The sequence below is a fragment of the Narcine bancroftii genome, chromosome 1, assembly GCF_036971445.1.
Source record: "Narcine bancroftii isolate sNarBan1 chromosome 1, sNarBan1.hap1, whole genome shotgun sequence".
Classification (NCBI taxonomy): Eukaryota; Metazoa; Chordata; class Chondrichthyes; order Torpediniformes; family Narcinidae; genus Narcine; species Narcine bancroftii.
The window spans coordinates 13625091-13647912 of NC_091469.1; the positions used below are offsets into that span (position 1 = coordinate 13625091).

The window sequence follows — 22822 nt, forward strand, 5'->3', positions numbered from 1 at the left end:
GGAAAAGGGACAGAAGGATAGGGAAAGAAAGAGAGGTGCCAAATGGAAATGGGGAAAAAGCGATGTTAATGCCATCTGGTTGAAGAGAGCCCAGATGGAATATTGGGTAATTGAATCATCATTTCATATAGTTGTAGTGATAAGAATGCCAGAAATCATTTGGATTTCTAGGTGTTCCTGGCACGAGAAGAGGAGGAAACAAAATGCACCAAGAATTCTTGTAGATTATACTGCCAATTTGAATTTACAAATGTAGACATGCCCAAGTAAAGGCCAGGGCATATTCTGAAGGTGATCAAGGTAGGGAAATCCACAGCATATTTCTTGTGTGCAACACATGCATGAACTACAATCATTCCTGGAACTTGAAGGGTTTGGAATGGAACAGAAGGATTGCATCCACAGAGAGGTGTGTCCATTAGCATGCATACAGAATACTGCTGCTTATTCGAAGAAATTAGTAAATAATGTTAAATTTATTGTCATACACGCGTACAATGCATCGAAATTCTTCCTTGCTGCAGCTAAACAGGTACTTTTGTAAAAATAAGCTCCAAATAAATAAACTAAATTACCCAGTGCAGAAAGAGATAATAAATATTAAAGAGAGATGCACAGTTACAGTTTGTGCAAAAAAAACCCCACTGTATTTCAAAAGTGACAGCAGGTCTTTTTGTGGGTTCTGTAGTAATTTATGATTCAGATAAATCATAAGGGAAGGTTCAGGAGCCTGAGGCACTGAAAAGAAAATGTCAAACCTTTCTTGAACCTCGAGGTGCAGAGCTTCAGGCTTCCATACCTTCTGCCCAAAGGGAGCAGTGAGAAGAGATTATGGCCAGGGTGATGGGCATCGTTTATGACATTGACTGCCTTCTTGAGTCAGCAGCTCAATTTGATGTCTATAGTGGATGGGAGGGCTGAGCCAGTGAAGCACCTGACTGTGTCTACTACTTTCTGCAGCCTGTGTTCCTGGTACTAGTGTTACCAAATCAGGCCATGATGCAACCATGATGCGTGATGTCGATTTTCCATTGCATCTGTAGAAGGTTGATGGAGTATTTGACAATACGCTAAATCTCAGAAAGTATAAACATTGCCTTCTTCAGATTTCAGATTAATTGTCAGAGTACATACATGACATCACATACAACCCTAAGGTTCTTTTTCCTGCAGGCATGGAAGAATTACTACCAACTGTTGGTGCAAACATAAACTATGCACTAAGCAAACATGCATAAGCAAACATGCAAATAAAGAACTGTAAACAGATCACAAATGTAAACAAATTGACTGAAATACAGAGAGAATTAAAAAAATCAATAAAGTGCACAAGTAAGCGTCCTTAAATGAGTCTCTGATTGAGTTTGTTGTTGAGGAGTCTGATGGTGGAGGGTAGCAGCTGATCCTGAACCTGGTGTTGTGAGTCTTGTGGCACCTCGACCTCTTTCCCGATGGTAGCAGCGAGAACAGAACGTGTGCTGTGTGGTGTTGCTGCTGCTCTCCGATGGCAGTTCTCCATGTAGATTCATGGTTGTCTCGATGTTCTGGCTACAGGAGAGTTCCTCTGTTATGTGTACTCCCAGGAACTTGAGCGTACCAACCCTCTCCACCTCTGTTCTTCAATCTAAACAGAGGTGTGGACCACATTCCTAAAATCAACAATCTGCTCCTCAGTCTTGGGGACATTGAGAGCAAGATTGCTGTTTAGACACCACCCAACCAGATACTTGATCTCAATTCTTTATTCTGATTCATAATTTCCTATTATTCAATGGTGTCCTCTGTGTATTTATAATTGAATTGTAGTCACAATTCCCAAGATCGTGTTATATGGCGAGCTCTCCACTGGCCACCGTGACAGAGGTGCACCAAAGAAAAGGTACAAGGACTGCCTAAAGAAATCTCTTGGTGCCTGCCACATTGACCACCGCCAGTGGGCTGATAACGCCTCAAACCGTGCATCTTGGCGCCTCACAGTTTGGCGGGCAGCAACCTCCTTTGAAGAAGACCGCAGAGCCCACCTCACTGACAAAAGGCAAAGGAGGAAAAACCCAACACCCAACCCCAACCAACCAATTTTCCCCTGCAACCGCTGCAACCGTGTCTGCCTGTCCCACATCGGACTTGTCAGCCACAAACGAGCCTGCAGCTGACGTGGACTTTTTACCCCCTCCATAAATCTTCGTCCGCGAAGCAAAGCCAAAGAAAAAAAAAGAAAAGAAAAAAAAAGTCACAAGTGTGCAGGGAATAGAGCAAAGGACTTAGCATACAGTCTTGATGTACCCATGTTGATGGTCAGTGAGGTGTGGTTGCCGATGAGGATCCAGTTGCAGAGGGACGGGCAGAATCCCTAATAGATCAGTTTAATCATGTTTTGCTAGTATGATGATGTTGAAATCAACATGGCTGTAGTTCAGCTATTCTTAACTAGGGTGGGGGCGGGGGCATACTCCTCCCAGTCTATACATGCCCACCCCATTGGGGTCACACAACATTTAAGGGGGGGGGCATGGACTGAATTCTTAATTTTTTTAATTGTTTATGTAGATGATAGGGGATAAGTGCGGAAGAAACCAACTAAACAACTGCTTCACAGCCCATTAAGCTCTGATGTTGTAGTATGGCTGACATTCTCCTCTAGACCATCCTTCATTCAGATTCTTGATGACCTCTGTAGAACTGTGTCCTTTTCTGTTTCAGCTGCGAAGTGGTTGGATTTCATGCCAGATATGGGAAGAAGAGATTCAATAATCAGGTTCACGTGGAGATTCACACCTGTTTCTGTGGAACTCTCATTGTGTGCTTCACTCTGCATTGTTACCCTAGATAATGTATCAGCTAATACAGTAGATTTCTCTGGTGTGTACACCCTCTTGACTAGGCTTATGTGTTCACATGCTTTGTCACCCAGTAGTGATTCATGTCCAATTGGGACTTCTGTGAACCTGAGGTGGTGCTCTTTACCTTTTGTGTCAATGCTCTGTCCATTGTAGGCTTTGAGCTGTGCAGGATTTGCATGGATGTATGGCTTTATCTTCATTGCCCTGATGTTGCACTCACAGATCAAATTGATCTTTGTCCCTGTGTCCAGATTGAAAGGAATATTTATTCCGTTTGTATGTAATGACACAGTCCACTTGTCCTGCTTGACTCTGTTCACACTTGGCTGTTCAGTGTCTGTTGGTTTATAGTCTTTCTGCTCTACCATGCAATGAAGAGTGCATCACTGAGAGCAATTTCTTCTATAGTGTGCATAGTGTGGACTCTTTCACTTCTGTTTTATTTCCCTTTGGAAAAACATTGCTTTGCATAGTGATTCTGTCCTTTACACTTATTACAGACTTTTCCATAGTCTGGGCATTGTTTTGGTGCCACATTGTTTGCTCTTGAATGTTGCTCTTCCTTTTTGCTGTTTCCTATATCTTTATTTTTGTTTATGTGTGTGTCCAAACACTGAGACTATAGCTATGCCTTTATTTTCACTGCCTTTTGCACTCTCACTGAACTTTTTTTGCATGCTGCAGAGATAATTCAGTGGTGTGGCATATCTTCTCAGCTCCAGCTAAGGTAAGGTCTGTCTCTCGCAGCAACCTCTCTCTCACTTTCTTATCAATAATCCCAAACACCATTTGATCATGGATCATTGAATTTTGCAACAATCCAAAAATGCTTTTAATTTCAAGTCTGATAGAAATGTATCAAAACTCTTTCCCTGCAGCTACATTTTCAGGCAAAACACATATATCTCATGCATTTCATTTTCCTTTGTGAACTGTGTTTATCAAACATCTCGATAACCTTGTCAAACTTTCCCTGGTCTTCTACCTCAGCAAAAACAAATGAATTGAAAACCTCTTGTGCTTGAGGTGCCACCACAGTAAGTAGCAGTGCAACCTTCTGTGCATCAGGTTTGCTATTGAGTCCAATGGCTTGTAGGTACAGCATAAATCTTTGATTGAACAACCTCCACTCATGGTCTACATTTTCAGTCCAATTTACAGCATCAGGAATCTTTGCACTCTCCACATCTCTACTGATAATGACTGATAAACACTCTTGGTACAAAGAGATGTTTCTTTTCATTGTAATAGGGAAACTTGCGTTCTTTTAAATCAAATATATTTTATTAGCATAAGAATCACATTATATGGAGGCATACACCTTGAATCCAACATAAGCTGCAACCAACTCTTTTATGACTCTCTCTAGTGGTCAGCAGTGTCACTAGCACACTAGCACTATAAATCCCTCAGCCACTGAGCCCCTCACTGCTCCACTGCTGTGGTCATCATCCTGTGGGGTTGTCTCATCTGCTTTTCCTTCTGAATGGGGGGGGGGGGGCATTATCTCCTATTCTGTTGCCCTTTGTTGGTCTGCTGCTCCCCTGAAGTCTGCAATCCCTTATGACCACTGCTGAGCTCAGGCACCAGCATCTTGGGTACAGACCTTGTAGTTGCAGGATTTTACTTATCAACAGCCTGAATGGCGCTACCGGAATGAAGATCCAGCAGTTGAAACATTTGGAGCACTGCTGTGTCTCTGCTCTCTGTTCCCACAGGTCTACACAAACAGCAGCACTGACAGTGTTCCAATTTAAAAAAAAAATGGGAGCCATGGGTAAATTTTCTACACTTAATAGATTACAAGAGAAATTTGGTATTTCTGCAAATTCTATTTTAGCTTATTACCAAGTTCGATATTTTTTGCGATTTGGTAAGGAATTAACTTTATCAAGTCAATCTAAGTTTGAGATTTTAATAGTTGGCAAGGACACAAAAGGATTTATTTTGGATATGTATAGGTTGTGGTAAGAAAAGATGGATAAAGTTGGGATAGATGGGATAAAAGAGAAATAAGAGAAAGATCTAGATATTGAAATGTTTTGGGAAGAATGGTCAAATATGTGTATGGATAGTTCTTTGGCTTGGCTTCGCGGACGAAGATTTATGGAGGGGGTAAAAGTCCACGTCAGCTGCAGGCTCGTTTGTGGCTGACCAGTCCGATGCGGGACAGGCAGACACGGTTGCAGCGGCTGCAGGGGAAAATTGGTTGGTTGGGGTTGGGTGTTGGGTTTTTCCTCCTTTGCCTTTTGTCAGTGAGGTGGGCTCTGCGGTCTTCTTCAAAGGAGGTTGCTGCCCGCCAAATTGTGAGGCGCCAAGATGCACGGTTTGAGGCGAGATCAGCCCACTGGCGGTGGTCAATGGGGCAGGCACCAAGAGATTTCTTTAGGCAGTCCTTGTACCTTTTCTTTGGTGCACCTCTGTCACGGTGGCCAGTGGAGAGCTCGCCATATAACACGATCTTGGGAAGGCGATGGTCCTCCATTCTGGAGACGTGACCCACCCAGCGCAGCTGGATCTTCAGCAGCGTGGACTCGATGCTGTCGACCTCTGCCATCTCGAGTACTTCGACGTTAGGGATGAAAGCGCTCCAATGGATGTTGAGGATGGAGCGGAGACAACGCTGTTGGAAGCGTTCTAGGAGCCGTAGGTGATGCCGGTAGAGGACCCATGATTCTGAGCCGAACAGGAGTGTGGGTATGACAACGGCTCTGTATATGCTTATCTTTGTGAGGTTTTTCAGTTGGGTGTTTTTCCAGACTCTTTTGTGTAGTCTTCCAAAGGCGCTATTTGCCTTGGCGAGTCTGTTGTCTATCTCATTGTCGATCCTTGCATCTGATGAAATGGTGCAGCCGAGATAGGTAAACTGGTTGACCGTTTTGAGTTTTGTGTGCCCGATGGAGATGTGGGGGGGCTGGTAGTCATGGTGGGGAGCTGGCTGATGGAGGACCTCAGTTTTCTTCAGGCTGACTTCCAGGCCAAACATTTTGGCAGTTTCCGCAAAAATTAATTAATGTGAGATATAGTATGGTTAATTATAATTTTATTCATCAATTATATTTGACTCCTGAGAAGTTGAAGAAATATGGATTTAGTCCAACAGATTTGTGTTTTAGATGTGGAGAAAAGACAGGTACTTTTGTATATTGTGTATGGACATGTAAGAAAGTTAGACTTTTTTGAAAAAGTTATTACATTTTTGAGAGATTTATTTACAATCGATTTGCAAATGGATTCAATGATGTGTTTATTGGGTTATATAAATGCTGTTTCTTTGGGATTGGTTGATAAGCCACAATTGGCATTTTTGCGGTTAGGGTTAGCGGTTGCAAGAAAATGTATAGCGATAACTTGGAAAAATGATATGGAATTGAATATACAAAGATGGCATAATGAACTGCAATCGTGTTTATATGTGGAAAAAAAATAACTTATAATTTGCAAAATAATTATTCTTTTTTTATTAAAATGTGAAGTTTATATTTGGATTGTATGATTATTGATCTTAAGTAAGAGTTATGTAAAGATTTGGCATGCTGATTAACTAATTTTAAATGTATAATTTCTTAAGGATCCGAGGGGTGAGGTAGAGAGTCAAGATGATGTAGTTAGTAGAGGGGGTGGGGGGGGTTATTATCATTACCATTATTATTTTTTATACTTTTCCTTCTTTTTTATATATCTGTATTTGTATCTTGTATTTTCTTTTTTTGTAATATCTTGTAAAATTCTTAAATAAAATTTTCAAAAACAAATCGGGGACCATACCCAAAAATAGACTGAGAATGGTATTCATTGAACAGCAGCCTGATGAAGGTCCCCTTGTGCACTCATATGACACATTTGGTATTGCAGGAACATCCCAAAACAGCACAGCAACAGTGAAAAGATTTTTGTACCTTTCCCATATCACTGAGAATAGGCCAGTGATTATTTCCCACTGTTCCACAATGCCAGATGTATTAGAGTCAAGCTTCAAACTTTATGGCAATATTTCAAGGTTACATCTTATATGTTGTGTACACAGCCGCTGTGTTCCAGAAAATTATTGCTATTTTTCCGGAATGCAAACTGTGTAAAGAGGTCAGAATTGGAATGTGGGTGTGATTGCCATTCTGATATTTTATATCCTACACTCCTTGTAAATTTCCTGGAATGCCTGCACTTCTGGTACACTGTCTAAACTTGTGTAAGGAGACCGATATTTCAAATTTTGGCCGTTTGTGTGTGAACAACCAATGCTGAGACCTCTGACATTCTTTGGACCAGTAAAATCATGCAAATTCTATCTAAAAAAAACATATCAAATCACTATTTCAAACTAACAACTCATATGTGTGCAACCATTTTACATTTGAAAAGAAAGTTTTGTGTGCATGGCCTTTTGCTACTGTGGTAAATTTTGGCAAGTTAAGGCATTCAGGTGGAGTCACACAGGAGACTGCAGATGCTGGAATCTGGTTGCATTACAATATACCAGGCAAACTCAGAGGGAGAAAAAGAATTGTCAACACTTCGATTGCAATCCTTCATCAATGTTCCTGTAGCTTTGATAGACCAATCTTCTCATTTCAGGAATGAGACATTCCCCTGTTACTCCTTTGTCATGCGAATAAATGTGTTTTAAAAAAAATAATTCTAATTGTGCTACCTTGCATTTGAGCCAAGCTGTTTCTTATTCAGCTTGCATTTTTCACAGAAGTAAATTGATGAGCTCACAACAGGGGTTCTATTATGATACTGATGAACCATGCTGAAATGCCAGAGGCATCCATTTTGTATCTCATGTTCCGTTTTAAAGCAAAATCAGAGATACTGCTTAAAATCCAAGCAGTATTGAACGAATAAGTATCTTTTTGGCGCGCATTTAAACATATGCATCAACAAACACTGCTGGTTGGTGGATCAAAAAATGTTGATTTACCATCTTTTAGAGATTTCTCCCATGTTAATATGCGATGGCATCTTGAAGTTCAAGACAGTTCTTTTCCAACATCTATCAGTTTCATGAACCTCGCCATACCATCATAAACATAAATGAGCGAAAGATATGACTGCACTATTGAAACATTACCCCCTTTTCTTGCACCAATTGCAACAGTGATTATTTATTTATTTATCGATCTTTTATATATTTTTTGTCTTGATGTATTGTGCCCATTTAATTTACACTGTTGCAGTTGGTGTATCTTGCACTGCTTTTTATTTATTTTGTAAGGTGGTTTATATGTTTGCTTTATGATGCTTTAGCAAAACAATGAATTTTGTGAAGTGTTCATGACAATAAATTTTAATTCTGACTCTGATCTATGTATCTGTGTTACTGCAGCAAGAAATAATTTGCATGCATCTTGCAATGTATTTAAGTATATAACAATATATCCTCGTTACATCTCAATGCACCATAAAATCATGGAGATTTACAGCATAGAAACATGCCATTTGGCCCACTCTATTGATACTACCCTAACCTATTTCATTCTCTCCACATTTAAAAAAAAATAGACATACAGCTCAGTATCAACCCACAAGCCTAGGCTGCCCATTTACACCCAAATGATCTACAAACCCCAGTAAATTTTGAAGAGTGGGAGGTGTGACAGAGTATATGGAAATGGTTTTGGGAGATAAATTGGGAAAGGTTTGTTAGGGTAGGTCACATGTAAACACTTTAAAACAGATCTTATTTGAAATGCTGGAGCTCTGATAATACTGGAGACATAGTGGCTTTTCACACCTTTTTGCAAGAGCTTTGAAGTGTGCTTAAAAGATGTCACTAAATGCCACAGATGAAAAAGAATGCTGGCTCCTATTGTCTGCAGGATACTTGCTGTTGTAAGAGAGTCATGTGGTTAGAAGCAGAGAGTATGCAGGCATTGTCTCAGTCTCTGAGTGTGAGAGAGAGAGAGAGACTGACAGCATCAGCCAACAGAAATTGCTGGAACTGAAACAGGACAAACTAGCAAGCTTTTGGAAGACAGACTGGTCAAAGCACTTGTGGTGTATGCAAGAGGAGAGGACTGGCTGTCTAATGTTTCACTTGGAATAAGAGAAACAAAAAGGAACTCTGTGATGACCTGAAAGAAAGGGGTTATCATCTGGAGAACCCTGATGGGGCAAGTTCCGTCAGCAAGACACTGAGGAGACTGATGGAAGTACATCAGTTGTGGATGTCCTGGAACAACAAATATCTCTCTGAAAATCGACAAGAACCTACCTGATCGGTAACCATTTACCTTCGAGCACCAAAGCCTGGTGAACTTTATACATGTTAAATTATGTGCACAGTATAAGAATTGCCTGCAACCAGTGGACTTGGAGGAATGAGAAGTGAGATTGGACTGTGAACCAAAGAACTTTTCTGAACTTACACACACAGTACACACATGTGTGCTTAGAATTAGAAGGGGGTTAAGTTAGGTAAAGTAAGTTAGCAGTGATAAGTTAAAGTGTAATTCTGTTTTATGTTTAAAGATAATTAAAATCAACTTTTGTTTAAGTAACCATTTGTCTTGGTGAATATCTACTGCTGTTGGGTTTTGGGGTCCTCTGGGCTCGTAACAGAGGAAACCGGAGCACACAGGGAAAATCCACAAGGAGAACGTACAAATGCCTTGTAGACATTACAGGATGCAAAACCCAGTTCCAGTCACTTGTACTGTAACAGCATTGCGCTAACCGCTATGCAAACCATTCCGCTCATCTTGTCAGCATTCCACCCTCCCAAAGATTTTAGCCACATTATGGGCAATTTACAGTGGCCAATTAAGCTTTTGATCTGCACATCTTTGGGATGTGGAAGGAAAGCAGAGAACCTGGATGAAACCCTTGCGTTCACAGGGAGAAGCTGCAACTCAGGTTTGATTCTGACCTTGGGTGTTGTGAGGTAGCAGCTCTATCTGCTGGCCACTGTGCTTTCTCCAGAGTACGTCTAAGTGAATGGCAATTTCCTCAATAATGTAAACCGTTGGAGGAACAACACTGCAAGAAAATCCAGGTGTCCATTATTGCCAGTCCTGCAAAATTAAAGTTCATGTTAAAGAACTTGGGAGTGAAGTAATCTTTGAGGACAATGAAAAATACTTAAATTTAACTTACCTGCAGAATCAGCATCTTCAGCCAAGATCCTCAAACAGGACTGTTTATGTCTCAGTTTTGATGAAGGGTTTCCCACCTGAAGCGTTGGCCTCTCTTTTTCTCCCACAATGCTGTTTAATCCCCTATGGTCCTTCAGCAGATGGGTTGTTGCTCCAGATTCTAGTAACTGCAGTCTCTTGTGTGTCCCCAGCATGTTCAGTTGATGAGATCATCCTTGGGTAACTGGAACAAAGGGGAATGGCTTAGGTATAATGGAGTAAAAATCATCAACATTAAATTTTGATTTTACTTTGTCTTTGTCTCACTCATTCACCCATGATCATACTTAACAGGTAAAAATAAATTGATCAAAACTTAGATTAAATCAAACACTTCATTAAAGTTCTGGATGTTCCACAGTTACAATTTTGCAGTGCAGAATTAGGATTTGAAGTTTGATTCAGAATGCATGGGTTTTAGAGGATACATAACTATCCAACATTTAACTGCATGAAAACAACACTGAGGGCTACGCAATTATTTCCAGCCATTCAACATGACTGACATTAATGTCGGTTTTGAAGTTAAATTGTGGGGATGTAGGTATTCAATATTTCCTGGAATTTTTCACTGACATCAAAGTGAGAATTGCAATAGAGGAGGTTAAAGAATTTACAACTTCACACCTGCTTTCTTCCATGTTTTTACACAATACATTGTTGACAGAAGTTGACAGATAACTTGAAGTTTGGAGGCCCATTACAGCTCTCTTAATTTGTGACACAGATGCATTTCAGGCACTTTCAGGTGGCCAAAATCCCCTGACGTAAAGACGCATATTATGCCCATATGCGGCTGTCGGGAGGCCACTTGAAAGCGCAGGAGGTGCATGCGAAACAAACTTTGTAACCTTCCCCCGGGAACGATAATCGCCAGAGCACTGAGGACCCACCGCCCCCACCGGCACCTGAATGCAACTGCCTGAAAGCAGCTGCTAAGGGGATGACAATCAGCTGGCGAGTGCCTGACAGCCCCCCACCCCGCTGCCCATGCCCCCCAGCGCGGGTCGACAGGGCAGGGGCAGCCAGTGTGGGCTGTCAGCACTGAGGCGGTTGCCGCGGGATGTCTGCCAGTGTGGGGACTGATACAGGGCTGTGGGGAGAGCATGGGGCAGTGGGATCAGTGTGGGGACATCTCCAACGGGCTACCCCACATTGTGGGGACTGACACGAGGCTGTGGGGAGAGCAAGGAGCAGTGGGATGAGTGTGGGGACATCCCGCGCCGGCCGCCCCACAGTGTGGGGAACGATACAGGGCTGTGGGGAGAGCACGGGGCAGTGGGATGAGTGTGGGGATGTCCTACGCCGGCCACCCCAGCTCTGACAGTCCGTGCCAGCTGCCCCAGTTCTGACAGCCAGTCGCCCCAACCCTGACAGCACAAAGGGACAGGAGTAGAGTGCGCTCTGAGGCACCTCCCGTGAAGCTGTTCCTTTCAGATAGCTGTCACGTTAACGACCATTCCACAGGTCTGAATCTGCTTCTGCAGGCACATTCTTGGCGGAGAATGCACATGAAGAAGACTAATGAAGAGCAGCAGATCCAAGAGTTACAGAAATAGCAACAGCCTTGCCCTTACTTTTTGTGCACTAAGACGCTGCTGCAAAACATCAAATTTTGTGACTTGTTCATGACAATAAATTCTGAATCTAATTCAGAATCCCTTTGCTTAAATATCATTCCACTCTGTAGTATTTGAGTAATACACAGACAGACAGACAGACACACACAGAGGTATATTAGTGCTTAGTGGGGGTTAAGTTTAGATTTAAGTAAGATGTCATGGTGATAGTACAGATTCTATCACCAATGTGTATATGTACAGATTGCAGTGTAGGATGACTGTGATTGGCTGAGAGTGTAGCCACACCTACTGGCAGGTTTTAAAGGATTGCTCCTAGCCAGACCAGGTCATTCTGGACTGGTCGACCTACTTGTGATACGCTCCAGTCTTTTAGTTAATAAAAGCCTTGGTTTGGATCACGTCTTTGATTGTTTTGACGTGCTCTATAGTTATATTATTAGTAATTATTAATAAAAATATTGTTTTGAAAATAACATTGACTTGGTGAATTTCTGTTGCTGCTGGTCAATGATGTAACAAGTGTTAAACAGAAAAATAACTTGAAAATTATGGAACAGATTAAAACAACAGTTAAATTGGAAAGGGAGGAGTTTGGTTTAAAATGCGTTACTTAAAGCATCACAAAGAAATGATCATCCTCTGTTGCATTGTGTTGATTTGGAGTGCATTGGGGAAAAAACAAGATGTGACATGGAGTGTGGTTGAAAATGCAGCCAAATGTTTTCATATTTATTTTATTTGACAGCTTTGAGTAAACAAAGACTACATTCTTCTCAAGTTGCTTTATGATGTTGTATGGGAATTTTAGTTTATTTGTAAAATAAACCAGAATGAGGCGCAGAGGACGAGAACTCCCCTACTGACCATATTACTGCGAATGTCCAGTCATTAGAAAATAAAATCAATGACCTTAGAGCGAGGCTGCTTTATCAGAGACAAGTGAGACAAATCTCAATTGTTTCCTGCACCCTGTCAAACAGAGAACACCCTGGGCACCACAATCCAACCAGAGGGTTTCATCATTCTCATACTGGATCAAAACTCAGATTCCGGCAGAGAAAGAGGACACGGTGTGTGCTTTTTAGTTAATGCTGCCTGATGCATGGATGTTGGGGATATGCTGATCTCTGGCTCCACTGCCTTTGAGCAAATCTCAATCAATTGCAGATCTTTCTATAGAATATAGAACAATACAACACAGTACAGGCCATTTGACCCTCGATATTGTGCTGACCCATATATTCCTTCTTACAAAAAAATTACTAAACCCTACTTCATAACCTTCTTTTTCTATCATCCATTTGTCTAAGAGTCTCTTAAATGCCTCCAATGTTTCTGCTTCCACCACCATCGCCGGCATTCCAGGCACTCACAGCTCTCTGTGCAAAAAAAAAACTTATCCCTGATGTCTCCCCTAAATTTCCCTCACTTCACTTTGTACATATGTCCTCTGGTGTTTGCTGATCCTGCCCTAGAAAGCAGGTTCTGGCTGTTCACCATATCTATGCCTCTCATAATCTTATAGACCTTTATCAAGACTCCTCATCCTTCTACACTCCAAAGTAAAAAGTTCTAGCTCTGCTAACCTTGTTTCTCAATCCAGGCAACATCCTGGTAAATCTCCTCTGCACCCTCTCCATACCTTCCACATCCTTCCTATAATGAGGTGACCAAAGCTAAACACAATACTCTAAGTGTGGTCTTACCAAAGATTTGTAGAGTTATAACATGACCTCTCTACTCCTGAATTTTATCCCCCATTATTGAATCCCAACATCCCATAGGCCTTCTTAATGATCCCATCAACCTGTGTGGTGCCCTTGATAAATGTAAGGATTTGCACCCCAAGATCCTTCTGCTCAGCCACACTCTTAAGTTATCATCCATTAACCCTATACTCAACCTTCTGCTTTGTCCTTCCAAAATGCATCACATCACACTTATGCGGATTGAAATCCATCTACCACTTTTCTGCCCAACTCTGCATCCTGTCTATATTCTTTTGTAACCTTCGATAACCTTCAGCTCCATCCATAACTCCTCCAAACTTACTGACCCATCCTTCTGCCTCCTCATCCAGGTCATTAATAAAAATCACAAAGAGCAGGGGTCCTGGTGGCACTCCATTTGTCACCAACCTCCAGGCAGAATACTTTCCTTCCACTACTACTCTCTACTTTCTTCCAAGAAGTCATTTTTTTTTATCCACGCAGCCAAGGTTCCACTGATTCCATGCCTTATGACTTTCTGGACGAGTCTCTCATGGGACAACTTGTCAGTTGCTTTGTTAAAACCCACGTACCTCCCTACCCTCATCAATTTATTTTGTTACCTCCTCAAAAAACTCAGTTAGGCTCACGAGGCTCGTCCTTCACTGAGAGTTTTCGTCAATGATTATCACTGGAGTTTATCTCCCTCCTGATGCCAATTATAAACAGGTACTTACGGAATTGCATGATGTGGTCAGTAAATCATAAAAAATCAGAGTCAATAGCTTCAATCAGGCCCTGTCTTAAGAAATTCCTGCCTATCTATCACCAGTATGCAACCTGCTGCACCAGAGGTCCCAGGACACTTCATTACTGTTACACAATGTTAATGAAAGCCTATGGGTCATTCCCAAGACCACATTTTGGCAAGTTGGATCACTACATGCATACATACAAAGCATAAAAGGATAGCTCCAGAGATCGACAGCCAGATGGTGATCACAGGAGTCTAAAGAATGATTACAGGATTGCTTCAAGTCAGTGGATTGGGCTTAACTGAGGATATGAATGGATAGACCAGGGCCATTACAGATTTTATTCGAACAGCTGTGGACAAGTACGTCACCACCAAATCGTTCTGAACCAGAAGTCCTGGATGAACAATGAAATCTGGAATCTGCTGAGAGCCAGAGATCAAGAACATCACACAAGGCGCAAATAGGACCTATGGAAAGCTATCTGCCAGGCAAAGAGGAGAATGGAAACAACAAAGGATACCTGACAGCTGGGGTCAGGCGTAAAACCAAATCCAGTGCAGTCAGAGACAGAAAGGATTCACTCCCAGATGAGCTCAATGCCCGATTTTTCTTCTATGCCTATTTTGATCACGAGAACAAGGTACAACTGCTGCACATCCCCACATCCCCACATCCCCTGATAATCCTCTACAGTATCCGAAGGTGATGTGCAGACTGTCTTCAGAAGAGTAAGTCCAAGGAAAGCATCCACTCCAGATGGAGTACCTGGCTGAGTACTGAAAACTTACTTGTGCTGACCAACTGCCATGTGTGCCAGTGACTATACTTAGTGAGGAGTTTGAGGAGATTTGGTTTGTCACTGAAAACTCTCGGAAACTTCTACAGCTGTTATGCACAGCGCATTCTGGCTGGTTACATCACTGTCTGGTATGGTTGTGCCAATGCTCAGGACAAGAAAAGAAGATTGATAACTCAACCTGTGACATCAGGGGCAGCCTCTATCCTCAAGGATCTCTGCCACCCAGGCCATGCCCTCTTCACTCTGCTACCATAAGGAAAAAAGTACAGAAGCCTGAAGATGAGCATTCTGGAGCACTGGACAGTTTCTTTCCATCTGCCATCAGATTTCTGAATGAACAATGAACTTCAGATTCTGCCTTACTTTGACTTTTCTTCCAGCTGCGCTGGGTGGGTCACGTCTCCAGAATGGAGGACCATCGCCTTCCCAAGATCGTGTTATATGGCGAGCTCTTGTTGGAATCTAGGGGTTAAAACAGTATGAAATAAATGATTAATCAATAAGTTTATTTGGACTGCATGAGTCAGGGAAAGAGGAATGTGGCTAAGTGGCTGTCACAGCATGGAGCAAAGTTGGCTGAACAAAATTGGCTGCTCCCAAGATACAGGGAGAGGATATGCATAAAACGATTTAGGAGGAATGCTCAACTGAAGGAGGTGGGAAGTAGCACAGGAGACATAGGCCAGATCAGAACAAAGAATGGCCCGCAAGAATCAAAGGGAATGGAAAACCAGTCTAGGAGGAAGATTAAGGCACGAGGAGGTGTTAAAGAGAACAGCAGAAATTGGCCAGACAGGGACCGAATGGTGATTAGAAATATCTGGGGATGAATTAATTTCAGATCTAAACAACAGGATAGTCTGGCCTGGAGGATTAACATGGGAATGCTACACCCCAGAAATCTGCAAAACAGGAGATGACTTGTGATAACCCTTATGCAAAAAGATCTAGCAGGGAAAACAACTTTTGTTCTGTGTGATAAGATTGACCTATATAAACTGTGCCAACTGGACAATAGGGGTCAGTCTCGGGGAGTAGCTCACTGGCAGGTGACCTATGAACTAACAGACTGACCCAGAGCTCTGTTAAGTTTTATTCTTGTGCTGTGTAATAAATTGACTGTTGAACCGAATACCTTCTCCTATCACTTCATTCAAAGAACGCGCTGGACTCAGACTACACATAGACTAAATTAAGAGTAAGTTAAAGCCAGAGTCCAACACTCTCCACTGGCCACCGTGACAGAGGTGCACCAAAGAAAAGGTACAAGGACTGCCTAAAGAAATCTCTTGGTGCCTGCCACATTGACCACCGCCAGTGGGCTGATATCGCCTCAAACCGTGCATCTTGGCGCCTCACAGTTTGGCGGGCAGCAACCTCCTTTGAAGAAGACCGCAGAGCCCACCTCACTGACAAAAGGCAAAGGAGGAAAAACCCAACACCCAACCCCAACCAACCAATTTTCCCCTGCAACCGCTGCAACCGTGTCTGCCTGTCCCGCATCGGACTTGTCAGCCACCAACGAGCCTGCAGCTGACGTGGACATTTACCCCCTCCATAAATCTTCGTCCGCGAAGCCAAGCCAAAGAAGATTTTGTATGGTGATTTATATAAATGTTTGCACTCCTGATGCTGCCACAAAACAATAAATTTCGTAACATGTTCAAGACAATAAATTCTGATTCTGATGTGTGTTCACAGATATCTTCAACATCTCACTTTGACAGGATGAGGCACCTAACTGTTTCAAACAAGCTTACGAGTGTGGTAACCTGCCTAAATGACTATCGACTATTTGCACTCAGATCCTCAGTGATGAAGTGTGTTGAGAGGCTGGTATTGAAGATTAGCAGCTCCTGTCTGAGGTCCAGTCTTGGCAAGCACCTACAGATATATAGTGGAAAGTGTGCTGACAGGCTGCATCATGGCCTGATATGAGGGCACCAATACCTCTGAGGAGGAAGCCCTGCGAAAGATAATGGACACAGTCCAGGCAAAACTCTCTCTACCATCAAGAACATCGATATGGAATGCTGCTGTCAGAGAGCAGTAGCACTCATCAAGGATCCACTTTTTATCTTATTGTCTTGAACTCTTCAGCCCAAAAGATCTACCTGATTTTTTATTTCTCCTTCTTTAACAATTCCTGTTACATCCTTAACTATTCTTCCTCTGTCACTCCAAGGTTGGTGTGGAGACCAATTCCTTTACATTCACCTGTCACATTGCTAGTCAGTTGCTGCTCTGGCATGCTCTTTCTAAACACTGGAACCTGATTACTTCCTGTGTGAATCAGTGTTGGTAGTGACTCCTACCTAAAGTAGGAAATATCAGGAATCAGGTCCCCTCACCCTCCATATACAGAGCAGACATATATCCCTGTCCACTATGATCACAAGTTCATGAGACAGGTGAACCATGTAACATGCTTAAACATGACAAAAACAGATATTGAAAATGTTGATAGTCTCTATCCTGATGTTCTGGAGTTATGCTCTCAGCGTGACTTAGGAGTGATGCCTTGCATGGCGCACCCCCTCCTCTAAGAATACACCTGACTCCCACTCTGAGCCCTGATTTGGAGCCACAGTCAAGCTTGAGACTCCACCATCATAGGCATATTTCATCACAAACAGCTTTCCTATTGAAATTTAATTTCAGGCAAAGACTTAAAATTAATATTCCAAAATCCTGCTTTTAACATTTTTCTACCTTCTCTACCCTGGATCCCACCCTGGATGAGACATATAAGGCAATCGAACAACTGAAAAGTGGCAAAGCAGCAGGTATGGATGGAATCCCCCCAGAAGTCTGGAAGGCTGGCGGCAAAACTCTGCATGCCAAACTGCATGAGTTTTTCAAGCTTTGTTGGGACCAAGGTAAACTGCCTCAGGATCTTCGTGATGCCACCATCATCACCCTGTACAAAAACAAAGGCGAGAAATCAGACTGCTCAAACTACAGGGGAATCACGTTGCTCTCCATTGCAGGCAAAATCTTCGCTAGGATTCTACTAAATAGAATAATACCTAGTGTCGCCGAGAATATTCTCCCAGAATCACAGTGCGGCTTTCGCGCAAACAGTGGAACTACTGACATGGTCTTTGCCCTCAGACAGCTCCAAGAAAAGTGCAGAGAACAAAACAAAGGACTCTACATCACCTTTGTTGACCTCACCAAAGCCTTCGACACCGTGAGCAGGAAAGGGCTTTGGCAAATACTAGAGCGCATCGGATGTCCCCCAAAGTTCCTCAACATGATTATCCAACTGCACGAAAACCAACAAGGTCGGGTCAGATACAGCAATGAGCTCTCTGAACCCTTCTCCATTAACAATGGCGTGAAGCAAGGCTGTGTTCTGGCACCAACCCTCTTTTCAATCTTCTTCAGCATGATGCTGAACCAAGCCATGAAAGACCCCAACAATGAAGACGCTGTTTACATCCGGTACCGCACGGATGGCAGTCTCTTCAATCTGAGGCGCCTGCAAGCTCACACCAAGACACAAGAGAAACTTGTCCGTGAACTACTCTTTGCAGATGATGCCGCTTTAGTTGCCCATTCAGAGCCAGCTCTTCAGCGCTTGACGTCCTGCTTTGCGGAAACTGCCAAAATGTTTGGCCTGGAAGTCAGCCTGAAGAAAACTGAGGTCCTCCATCAGCCAGCTCCCCACCATGACTACCAGCCCCCCCACATCTCCATCGGGCACACAAAACTCAAAACGGTCAACCAGTTTACCTATCTCGGCTGCACCATTTCATCAGATGCAAGGATCGACAATGAGATAGACAACAGACTCGCCAAGGCAAATAGCGCCTTTGGAAGACTACACAAAAGAGTCTGGAAAAACAACCAACTGAAAAACCTCACAAAGATAAGCGTATACAGAGCCGTTGTCATACCCACACTCCTGTTCGGCTCCGAATCATGGGTCCTCTACCGGCACCACCTACGGCTCCTAGAACGCTTCCACCAGCGTTGTCTCCGCTCCATCCTCAACATCCATTGGAGCGCTCACACCCCTAACGTCGAGGTACTCGAGATGGCAGAGGTCGACAGCATCGAGTCCACGCTGCTGAAGATCCAGCTGCGCTGGATGGGTCACGTCTCCAGAATGGAGGACCATCGCCTTCCCAAGATCGTATTATATGGCGAGCTCTCCACTGGCCACCGTGACAGAGGTGCACCAAAGAAAAGGTACAAGGACTGCCTAAAGAAATCTCTTGGTGCCTGCCACATTGACCACCGCCAGTGGGCTGATAACGCCTCAAACCGTGCATCTTGGCGCCTCACAGTTTGGCGGGCAGCAGCCTCCTTTGAAGAAGACCGCAGAGCCCACCTCACTGACAAAAGGCAAAGGAGGAAAAACCCAACACCCAACCCCAACCAACCAATTTTCCCTTGCAACCGCTGCAATCGTGTCTGCCTGTCCCGCATCGGACTGGTCAGCCACAAACGAGCCTGCAGCTGACGTGGACTTTTTACCCCCTCCATAAATCTTCGTCCGCGAAGCCAAGCCAAAGAGAAAGAGACTTCTTCAAGTTTCTTTTCTCAATTTACATTTTGATTTTATATCATTAAGCATTTATTCAACTAATTTTGTGTATATTTATGTTCTTACTATGCATGGGGGAACCACTGTTAATACTGTTTGTACGTGCATGGCTGGCCCACTCCTTGCTGATTGTATCTATGGTTCCTCTCCCTTGATTCCCCTAATAAAGGTGGCGATGCCATAACCCCTCCCTCAGAACAAATTTGGGTCTTGGGTCAGCAACATGAGATGTGCCTTCTGTTTATGGTAATTAAAGCCTATCAGTCAAGTAGTCTTTGGAGTTATTGATAGCACAGCAATTTTATTGCCATAAGTTTTTTTTTTAGAATGGACAAGTTGCTGCGACCAAAGAGGCCGGAAATTAACCCGCGATCACCAGAAACGTCTGACAAGTTCAAACTATGGCTACGCTGCTTCAACATGTTTCTGCAGGCCTCAATGGAGATCGTCCAATCTGACGCAGACAAGCTGTACTTGCTGTTCTCACTGGTTGGGCACTGCATTTAGACAATGGTCAGAGACTTCAAGATATTCATCGAAGCAATGGATATCATGAAAGGCCAGTACCTGGCCTAGGTGAATGGAGTCTACACCAGGCACAAACTAGTCACGTGTAAGCAGCAACCCGGGGAGTTGATCGCTGATCACCTTAAGGTTCTGCGAGACTTCGGACAGGTCTGCAGCTGCAAGGCCACATCAGCAGAAGAGTACACAGAGGAGCTGATCTGAGATGCCTATGTAGCAGGCATCAGATCAGATTCTATTCACCAGTGACAGCTAGAATAGGGTGAACTGAAGCTGCAGAAAGCCATAAAACTAGCTAAAACTCTGGAAGTAGCCCTCCGCAACGAAGACACTAGACTGATAACACAGCCGCTGCATAGGGAACTTGGGCACTGCTATCTTGAGACACAGGATCGCAGGGCGTCCCACATCCTGATTTAACTACAGCCACTGCCACCGACAAGCACCTGAAGTGGTACTTTTGCAGCCAGCAGAATCACCCCATGGAGCGCTGCCCAGTGCAGGATCTGCTCTGTTCTGGCTGTGGAAAGAAGGGACACTACACGAAGGAATGCAAATCCAAGCAACCTTCAAACCCAAGCAGCACCACGTGTGGGCAGTGGGGGTTGCCGCTGCCATATCTGACAAACAACAATAACACCACATGCGCGCTATGGAAGCCACCACCTTGGATGCCGCCATCTTACCACACCATGAGCCAGTACAGCGGATCAGACAGCAGCCTTCATCAACTCGCCAGGTCCATGATGAATATAGAGGTAAATGGGTGCAGGACTAGCTGCTTGTTCGATAGTGGGAGCATGGAGAGCTTCATCCACCCCAAGGCAATGTTACTCCATCACGGTGAGACCAGTGAGTTACAGAGTATCTATGGCTTCTAAGTCCCACCCGGCAGAGATCAGTGGCAGTGGTGCTAACCATGCATGGTGCAATCTACAAAAACTTTAAACTCCTTCTGATGCCATAGCTCTGCATGCCTGTACTACTGAGGTTGGACTTTCAGTACCTCCTTACGAATGTCACCATGGCATATGACGGGCCCCATTCCCCCATCACGGCCTGCAACCAACAGTTTTAAACCTCCCACCCTCCCTTCCAGACATGTCCTGTGGGTTTTCCACCCTTCAGATTTTCCCCCCACCTCTGTTCGCCAACCTCACCCCTGAATGTAAGCCCATTACTAACAAGTGCAGGTGATACAGCACTGGGGACAGGGTCCTTATAATATCAGAGGTTAGACAGCTCCGGACTGAGAGCCCAGGTAGTGGTGGTTAAGCATGGGGAAAAACATCGAATGGTTATCGACTACAGTCAGACCATTAACAGGTTTATGCAACTGGATGTGTACCCCCTCCCCTGCATAGCTGACATAGAAAACCAAATCACCCAATATTGGGTATTTTCCACTGTTGACTTAAAGTCAGCATACCAGTAGCTCCCTATCCACCTGAAGGACTGCCAGTACATTGCATTCAAAGTGGATAGCCACCTCTACCACTTTCTGAGAGTCCCCTTTGGTGTCATTAATGGAGTCTCTTGACAAACTGAATGGTGGATAAGCACAAGCTGCTGACCATATTCCCCTATCTCAACAATGACACTATCTGCAGCAGATCTGCAGGACCATGATGCCAACCTCTGGAAATTTCTCCAGACAGCCAAAAGCCTTAACCTCACCTACAACAAAGATAAATGTTTATTCCGCATATCACGCCCGGCTATACTTGGCTGCATCATGGAGAAGAGAGTTATTGACTCCAATACTGACCATATGCGCCCCCTGTTGGAGCTCCCTCTTCCCCACAGCCTCAAGGCCTTGGAAAAGGTGCCTGGGGTTTTGCTCCTATTATGTCCAGTGGGTCCCAACTATGCAGATAAGACCTGCTCCCTCATAAAAGCCACCTCCTTTCCCCTGTCAGTAGAGGCCTGGGAGTCCTTCAGCTGCATCAAAGGTGATATTGCTGTGGATGATTCCACCCCGTTCCAGATGGAAAGCAATGTGACTGATTTTGCCTTGGCTGTCACACTTAACCAGGCAGATAGATGTTCAGCATTTTTCTCCCACATCCTCCAAGGCCCTGAGATCCAGCATTCCTCCATCAAGAAGGAGGCCCAGGCCATCGCTGAGGCAGTACTGCACTGGAGGCATCATCTTGCCAGCAAACGATTTGCCCTGCTGATTGACCGATGTGCAGTTGCTTTCATGTTCAATAGCAAGAAAGAGGGTAAAATCAAGAAAGATAAGATTCGGTTGCCATGTCTCAATGGACTTGCTCCAGTGCACAGATAGACCATTTACAAGCCCTCGACAATGACCTCTGCCACCCCGGGGTCACCAAGTTCTTTCATTTCATCAAAGCCTGCAACCTCCCCTATTTGGTTGAGGACATCAGGACGATGAACAGAAAATACCAGGTCTGTGTGGAGATTGCACCTTATTAAGGCCACCCACCCCTTTAAGCACCTGAGAATCGATTTCAAGGGGCCTCTGCCTTCTTTGAACTGCATCATGTACTTCCTCAACATCACTGATAAGTACTCACGTTTCCTGTTTGCCATTCCCTACGAGGACATGACCACTGCCACCATCATTAAAGTCTTGCACAACCTCTTCATCCTGTTTGGATACCCCTGTTATATTCATAGCGACCAGGGGTCCTCCTTCATGAATGATGAACTGCGCCAATATCTGCTAGCCAGAGGTATCACCACGAGCAGGACCACCAGCTACAACCCCCAAGGGAATGGCCAGAATGAAAGGGGGAACACCACCATCTGGAAGGCCGTCCTCCTAGGCCTGAGCTCAAAAGACCTACCTGTCTCCCACTGGCAAAAGATCCTCCCTGAAGTGCTCCATGTAATCACCACCACAAATACCACCCCACATGAAAGGTTGTTTCCCATCCCCAGGAAGTCA

At 43.9% G+C, this 22822-nt stretch overlaps 1 long non-coding RNA gene across 1 annotated transcript in view; it reads right to left on the minus strand.

Moving 5' to 3' along the window:
- The window catches only part of LOC138763357 (uncharacterized), a 65085-nt gene extending 49810 nt beyond the window's left edge, over positions 1 to 15275 (minus strand). The window contains exons 1-3 of the long non-coding RNA XR_011357513.1: positions 15189 to 15275; positions 9939 to 10160; positions 9712 to 9856 (exon numbers count right to left, since the gene is read on the minus strand). This is a non-coding gene — a long non-coding RNA (uncharacterized lncRNA). The remainder of the gene's footprint in view (positions 1 to 9711; positions 9857 to 9938; positions 10161 to 15188) is intronic.
- Positions 15276 to 22822: the final 7547 nt, after the last annotated feature.